Source organism: Monodon monoceros, unplaced genomic scaffold, assembly GCF_005190385.1.
Source record: "Monodon monoceros isolate NGI ecotype Baffin Bay Population unplaced genomic scaffold, NGI_Narwhal_1 Contig677_ctg1, whole genome shotgun sequence".
In the NCBI taxonomy this organism is placed as follows: Eukaryota; Metazoa; Chordata; class Mammalia; order Artiodactyla; family Monodontidae; genus Monodon; species Monodon monoceros.
Window position 1 is genome coordinate 1 of NW_021702467.1, and position 8,094 is coordinate 8,094.

At 42.3% G+C, this 8,094-nt stretch overlaps 1 long non-coding RNA gene across 1 annotated transcript; it reads left to right on the plus strand.

The window, feature by feature from the left end:
• Window positions 1-6: 6 nt before the first annotated feature.
• LOC114890960 lies at window positions 7-2,723 on the plus strand. The gene is made up of 2 exons (XR_003792395.1): window positions 7-1,508; window positions 2,325-2,723. It is a non-coding gene; the product is annotated as an uncharacterized LOC114890960 (long non-coding RNA).
• Window positions 2,724-8,094: the final 5,371 nt, after the last annotated feature.

An 8,094-nucleotide genomic window follows, 5' to 3' on the forward strand; every position in this document is an offset into this window, starting at 1 on the left:
TTTGCTAAATCTGGCAACTCTACATGAAAGGAACCCATGAATGGGCATTTAGTGAGCAGCCATCAGGGCCCTAAAACAACCTTCTCGAATGAGTAAAACCAACCAACTGGGAGAAAAAATCCTTTATGCTTTTCTAGTTCCTGGAGTTGGGGCAGGTAGGGGGAGCCAGAGCTACCTATGATCCAGTCCTTGCCATCCCAGAGTGGCCCATCTAATGGAGGAGAGACAAAACCAACACTTGAAACACAGAACAATTAAGTGTCAAATTGCATGATCCTTACTGAAGTCCAATAGAACATCAAAGAAGGTAGGATCTATGCACTATAGCAAAGCAGAAGACTTCATGGAAGAGGTAATGTTTGAGCTGGGCCTACTGGTTATGGCTTGGAGAGGTGAAGGACTGAAGGGCACTTTTGTTAGAAGGAGTATTAGCCAAGGCCCAGAGGGGGGCTAGGCATGATATGTGAGGGACACAGGTTTGGAGTCACTTTACAGAGTGGTGAGGGAGCAGGAAGGGGAGAAACTGCGGAAGATTAAAAGCCAGACAGGAATTGGGACTTGCCAAACACAGCTAGATCTGTGCTGTCCAGGACGGTAGCCACCAGTCACACGTGGCCATTGAGCACGTGACCTGAACTCCAAATTTTATTTAAAAAGTGAAGCATGTAAAGTTTTCATTAAATGCAACTCTATTCTTTTGGTAGGACTCTATTTGACTTTTGCATTGAAATTCAGCACCTGAATTGAAATGTGCTGTCATTGTAAAATACAAACTGGACTTCAAAGACATGGTACAAAAATACTGTAAAATATCTCACTAATAATTTTTAATACTGTTGACATGTTGAAATGATATTTTGGATCTATTGGGTGAAATAAAACATGACTAAAATTTATTTCACCTGTTTCTTTTTTAATGCTGTGCTAGAAAATTTTAAATTACATATGTGACTCATTATGTTTCTATTGGACAGTGCTGAGCTAGATAGAGAGGAAAAGGGTGGTGAAGAAAATAGAAGCAGTGTTTGCAGATGAACTGTCTTACAGCAGTATAGAGGATGGATGTGGTTAGGGAGGAAACCAGAGGGAATGAGTGCGGTTTAAGATGACCAACCTTTGGGATTGCGGGGACATGGCCAAAAGTACGACCAATTTGCCATTAATTCTCCAGTGTAACCCAGCCAACCAAGGCCCACCACCAACCCTTTTACCCCAGTTTTCCTTTACAGCTGGGGATTGTAAGTTTGGGATTGCCTAAGGGACGAATTCTCTACAGCTGGTCTTCGAGATCCCAGACTCCCATTCTCCCTTGACCCCATTCTCAGCTCCCATGGCTTTCTAGCCCAGCATGGATGTTACCACTTCTTCCACAGCGGTTCTAGGGACAGCCCAAGTCTCGATGCATCGAGAGCCTTCTCCAGGCGATCCACTCCGCTCAGCCACTGTCGGATGATATTCGAGCAGCTCCCATCTCCTTCCACGTCCAGGTTGCACGAGAGAAGGAACAGGTAACTCGCGAACTGCTAGTCATCTAGCAAACACTGAGTACTTACGATGTGTCAGGAACTTGTCTCGGCACTGAGTTTACAAAGCTCAGTGACACTCTGCAAGGAACTCCCCTGTTCATGGAGGAGACCTGATTGTGACAAGTAGTCAGAGAAGTGTGAAAAAGGTACTACAGGGGTGCCGAAAAGGAGTCTTCAGTTTTGCCTAGGAGGGGAGTCAGGAAAGAGAGGGAGAACTGGGTCACGAACCAGTCTTGATGAATAGGAGTTTTCTGGGTCAGGATGAAGGCTACTCTCTGCTCTTGACCCACCTCATTCCAATTTCTGGTGTTTGAAAACTCCCTTCTATTCTTTTTTTTAATTTATTATTTTATTTCTTTATTTTTGGCTGCGTTGGGTCTTCGTTGCTGAACGCCGTCTTTCTCTAGTTGCGGCGAGCGGTGGCTACTCTTCGTTGTGGTGCGCGGGCTTCTCATAGCGGTGGCTTCGCCTGTTGTGGAGCACGGGCTCTAGGGTGTGCGGGCTTCAGTAGTTGTGGCTCGCGGGCTCTAGAGCGCAGACTCAGTAGTTGTGGCACACAGGCTTAGTTGCTTCGCGGCGGCATGTGGGAATCTTCCGGGACCAGGGCTTGAACCCGTGTCCCCTGCATTGGCAGGCGGGTTCTTAACCACTGCGCCACCAGGGAAGCGCCTCCGTTCTATTGTTGCATCCAACCTGGTATCTTCTGACTCCCACACTGAATGCCCTAGCTCCTCCAGGGTTCTTCCTCAGACGACCTCACTTTCTCAGGCTTCAGTTCTCGCTGCCTCCTCCCCACAGGTGATCCCCATAGCCTTGCTGAGCCTCCTGTTCCGGTGCTCCATCCCTGAGGCCCAGGCATACCTGGCTGCAGCTCCCTCTGTCCGTGAGGCTGTCAGGAGCGCCCTCACCCGGCCAGGTCGGAAGCGCAACGCCGACCTCTTGGAGACCCTAGATCGTGCTGTGCCGTGAACTGGTGTTTCTGGGTGCGCGGAGGGGGCCAGCCCACCCCACGGGGACTTGTTGGGCCAGCAGCACGTGAAGTGGGAGGAGAGGCCCAGTCCCCAGGAGCACCAGCCGCCCAGGCTGGGGAGACAGCGTCTCTCTCCTTTGAGGAGATCTTGCTGTTCACCCAGTGGTATCCACTTTCCCTGGCATATTCTGATTTCAGAAATAAAACTGAATGTCTTGTTTCAAAAAGTTCGCTTTCTACTGAGATCAGAGTCAATAGATCAGAGGTGGAACAAGATGAGTGGCATGGGTCGGTCCCAAAAGCAGTTTTGTTTCTTTATGTCTCCACCTGCTTCCCAACTCCACTTCAGTGGTCACTGACCCAAACCTTATTCCAGCTTCTTTATATCCCCCCATCTCCAACACGTAGGTGCACACGTGCACGCACACACACACACACATACTTCACTCCTACAAAGAATCACACAAGCAAGGAGAGGTGGGAACTTAGATAATTCCAAGGAAGGAGGGAAGAAGTTGTGTCCCCAACATAGGACACTCAGAAAATAACAGTCCCAATTAGGCATGACAGGATCATCACTAGAATGAGTGCTACATCCACACACTGGACCATAAAGTGAGAGTTGCATCCCTACCCAGTGTTTGTAAAGGGAACATAAGGAACTCTGAGGGTGCCAGAGTGGGACCCAACACACACTAGAGACCCCACTCTGAACATTTTAGACCTCAGCTGTCACCTGTTTTGACAAATCAAAGGCACCCTCGCTCATCCCAGACCCATGCCAGCTCTTCAGCGCCTATGACTGTGACCATGGTAGTAGAGAGCTGGCTCCCCCTTGTGGTCAAGAAGTACCTAGGCAATAGACACTCAGGAACTCTCTGGGGACAAAACCTCTCTGAAGCTCACTTGAACCTTTCTGCAGGAGGGTGACGGCTAAGGAACCAAATAGATTTCAGTTTTATGAAGATAGAGTATTCAATCTTTTAAAGACAGCCATAAGTTCCCTCTCTATATCTGTGGGCCTCCGGCCCCTGTCTGAACTCTTTTCCTGTTGTATTGATATATCTACGTTTACTTTGCTACCTTAGGTCTTTAACCAATGCCCCTTTCCTCAACACCATTCCCCTAGTGCCTTCTGACTGCCATCGATTTGGTTTTTATCCTCCACAAACACCTCTTCCTAACTCTACAACTCAAGAGGAGTAAAGTTAGGAAAAGATCCTGCAGAGGCTCTCAGCTTCTCTTTACCCACAACTCTCCCCCATGCACTTCCATTATGTGAATTCGTCTCTCATCCTGGCATCACGAGCAAGGTCAAGTCAGAGAAGATACCCAGCTTTCCAGGGCTGGAGGAGGCAGAGCCAACATGTGCAGTAGCCCTACTCCCACATGTGGGATGGATAGGGTGCAGGGTCAGATTTCCCCAAGGCTGGATGCAGAAGGACACTAGAAGTCCAGAGGTTTTTTTTTTACTTGGATGGTGCAAAGATAGCAAGTGAATTCAATTCGTATACAGTTGCATGTGATACTCAGGTGTTATAAACAAGGTGGTATACTTGCTCACCTTGGGAAACTTTAGAGGCTGGGCTACACTCTGGCATTGTAGAGGAGAAAAAAATGACTAAGATCTGATCCCCACCCCCTAGGAACTCACAAGCAGATATGAGCAATTGCAATACAGGACAGAGATCATTGAAGTGGATTCCAACAGCAGGCTAGGTACAGAGAACTGCCAGAATTGTTCTGAGGATATTACAGGGTAGGCCAAGAATCAAGGACAGCTTTGGAAGAAGGAGGTTGGGGTGGAGTGAGGGAACATTCAAAGAAAACCTGGGAATGTTTGGAGGTTTGCATGGGTGTGTGGATCCAATATCAGAGAGTCAGGTCATTGTCAGTGGAACCTGAGCTCTAGGAAGAGCTAAAGAGATTCAAAGATTTTTAAAGACCTATCCAGATGCAAAAGGTAGGGTGACAACTTTTACCACTGTTTAGAGAAAGCAAATATCTGAGGGCAAGAACAGCTAGAAAGTAATCTGTATCAACACAAGACCGTAATTTCTCCTGAAATGACTAAAAGGGTCTAACCCAAAAGACTGGGTTGGATTGTGGAGGATGAAGGAAACAACTTCCTGCTATATCTATTTACTAGATCAAAAATAAGAGGTTCAGGGGCAGAAGGTATGTGGATATTGCATATACTTCATATTTAATGTATTTAAAGATGGAACTCATGATCTCTCCCCCAAGTCAGCTATTCTTTTTATAACTTAGGTGGTCTGGAATATTAGGGTGGAGCAAGTTCCCATGGGACAGTAAGGTTGAAGGAGGATTTGGGGACCAGGTGAGAGGTAGAGGGGCCCCAACATGGCTCTACGGATGGGCCCTACAAGCACAGCAAACTCTCTAAGATCCAGTGTAAACTCAGGTATGGTTTAGAGAGGTGGGTCAAATCCTAGGGCTGACGGGACAGGCACTGCACCTAGGTCGCAAAATGCTTTCATCCTGGAAAAGAGAAGAACTGGGCTTAACTGTAAACTAGTGGCTGGGGTGCTGTGGTACGAGAGAGGTAGGAAGACGAGCCTTGAGCACCTTGTAGTGCCAGAAAGTAACAACGTCCTCATAAAAACAAAAGGATGGGGTCATGTCAAAGGGACCCAGGAGTCCACCTGAAAGAGCTCTCAGTGGCGAGAGCTGGAACAATTTGAGCAATGATATAAATAATGCCGTATTGGACTATAACACAAAGTAGAAATTAGGTGAACATGAGTTCATACTGTTATAATAAAATAATTGAATAAATAAATAAGGAGCCAAATCTCCCTAACACAAGAATTCCAAATAATATATGTAGATATACCCCACTCCAGGAAATGGAGCTTAATAACCTCTCACTCTCTACAACCCCTGTATGGGCAAAAGTAAGAGGCTTGCTTCCAAAGAACAGAGTATTGGAAGAGAAAAATAGAAACTTCACATTGGAGAAGTCTGGCAAGCACTACCTTAACCGAGTACTGGAAATTAGTGTCACCAATTGATATCATGTACCACCTGATACGATGTGACGAGAAGGGCATGTCACCTCAGTATTCTTCCCCAAACCTCAGTCTAAGCATAAGGAAAACATTAGAGAAACCCAAATTTAAGGACGTTTTACAAAAGAACTGCCTAGTACTCCTCAAAACAATAAAGGTCATAGAAAACAAAGATTGAGAAACCAAACAACAGTTGCTACTGTATAGGACCTACGGTACTCAAAGGAGAAATAAACAAATCCACAATCATAGTGAAACTTTTATACACTTGTCTTAGTAACTGGTGGAACTATATTCAGTATCCTGTAATAAACCATAATGGAAAAGAATATATATGTATAACTGAATCACTTTGCTATACAGCAGAAATTAATACAACATTGTAAATCAACTATACTTCAATAAAATACATTTTTTAAAAAAAGAGACAAGAAAGAAAACTATCAGGAAAAAAAAAAAAGAAAGAAAGACTGAGAAACCATCACAAGATCAGAGGAGATGAAGGAGGCATGACAACTAAATACAGGTCCTGGACAAAAAAAGGACGTTAGTGGAAAAACTGGTGAAATTCGAATGAAGTATGGAGTTTAGTTAATAGTGAATGTACCAATGTTGTTCACATAGATTTTTCAAATATAATAAAGTTAAAACATTAGGTGAAACTGGATGAAGGACATACAGTAACTCACTGTGCTATCTTTGCAACATTTCTGTAAATCAAAAACTTCCAAGATAAAGTGTTCTTTTCTTTTAAGGTCAAATTTATTGTCATAAAGTTATTCATAATACATTATTATTTTTTTCCTTGTTGGTTATCTATTTTAAATACAGCAGTGTGTATGTACATTTCAATCCCAAACTCCCAGTCTATCCCTCCCCCCAGCCCTTCCCCCTTGGTAACCATAAGTTTATTCTCTAAGTCTGTGAGTCTGTTTCTGTTTTGTAAATAAGTTCATTTGTATCCATGTTTTTTAGATTCCACATATAAGTGATATCATATGACATTTTTCTTTCTCTGTCTGACTTACTTCACTTAGCATGATAGTCTCCAAGTCCATCCATGTTGCTGCAAATGGCATTATTTCATTCTTCTTAAAGGCTGAATAATATTCCATTGTGTATATGTACCCCACTTCTTTCTCCATTCCTTTGTTGATGGACATTTAGGTTGCTTCCATGTCTTGGCTATTGTAAACAGCGCTGCAATGAACATTGGGGTGCATGTATCCTTTCAAACCATGTTTTTCTCTGGATATATGCCTGGGAGTGGGATTGCTGGATCATATGGTAGCTTTCAAATAAAGTTTTTTAAAAAATAAAATTAAAATTACTACAGTAACAAGTATATGGGAAGAGGTAAGTAGAGTTATAATATCCTAAGGCCCTTGATTTATCCGTAAAAAGGATAAAGGTTTTGATTAATTTAAGAATTTGATAGGTTAAATGTGCATATTGCATTTTAAAAAGAATCCACTAAAAATGGGGTTGGCGAACCCTTTCTATAAAGGGATGGACAGGAAATATTTTCGTCTTTGCAGGCCCCCTGTAGTCTTTGTTGTAACTACTCAACTCTACTGTGGTAGCATGAAAGCAGACAGACTGTGTACAAAATGGGTGTGGTCGTGTTCCAAAAATTCTTCATTTACAAAAATAAGCAGCAAGCTAGATTTGACCCACCTGCCACCATTTGCCAACCCCGGCACTAAAAGAACAGAAACAGACAGTATAACTTCCAGTTAGTAAAGGGGAAAATAGAGAGATTAATTTACAATACTTAGTTGTCTAAATAAAGACAAGAAGAAAGAGAAAAATGTAAAACAGGAAAAAATAGGAAGTGCAAAGTAAAAGGGTAGATTTTGGTCTAATTATTTTAGCAATTACATTAAATGTAAGTGGAATACATGCTCCAGTTAAAATCTACTTATTTTAGATGTATCACTTACAAATAACATATATTTATTTTATTGAAGTATAGTTGTTTTACAATGTTGTGTTAATTTCTGCTGTACAGCAAAGTGATTCAGTTATATAAATATTCTTTTTCATATTCCTTTCCATTATGGTTTATTATAGGATATTAAATATAGTTCCCTGCACTATACAGTAGGACTTTGTTATTTATCTATTCTATATGTAAGAGTTTGTATCTGCTATTCCCAAACTCCCAATCCATCCCTCCCACACCACACCCCCTTGGCAACCACAAGTCTGTTCTCTATATCTGTGAGTCTGTTTCTGTTTTGTAGATTAGTTCATTTGTGTCATATTTTAGATTCCACATATAAGTGATATCATAACAAATAACATATATTTAGATTTTGGTTTATTTTGTATCCTATATTACAACAAAGGGATATAGAACGGTCAAAGTAAAAGAGTGGAGAAAGATATACCATGCAAATACCAACCAAAAGAAAACTGCTATAGCAATACTAATATTAGACACAATAAGTTAAGGCAAAAAATATTACTAGAGACAGAGAGTCAGCATAGTGATAAAAGATTTAATTCACCAGTAATAAATTATGATTTTAAATAACAATTAAAAATATATAAAGCGAGGGGG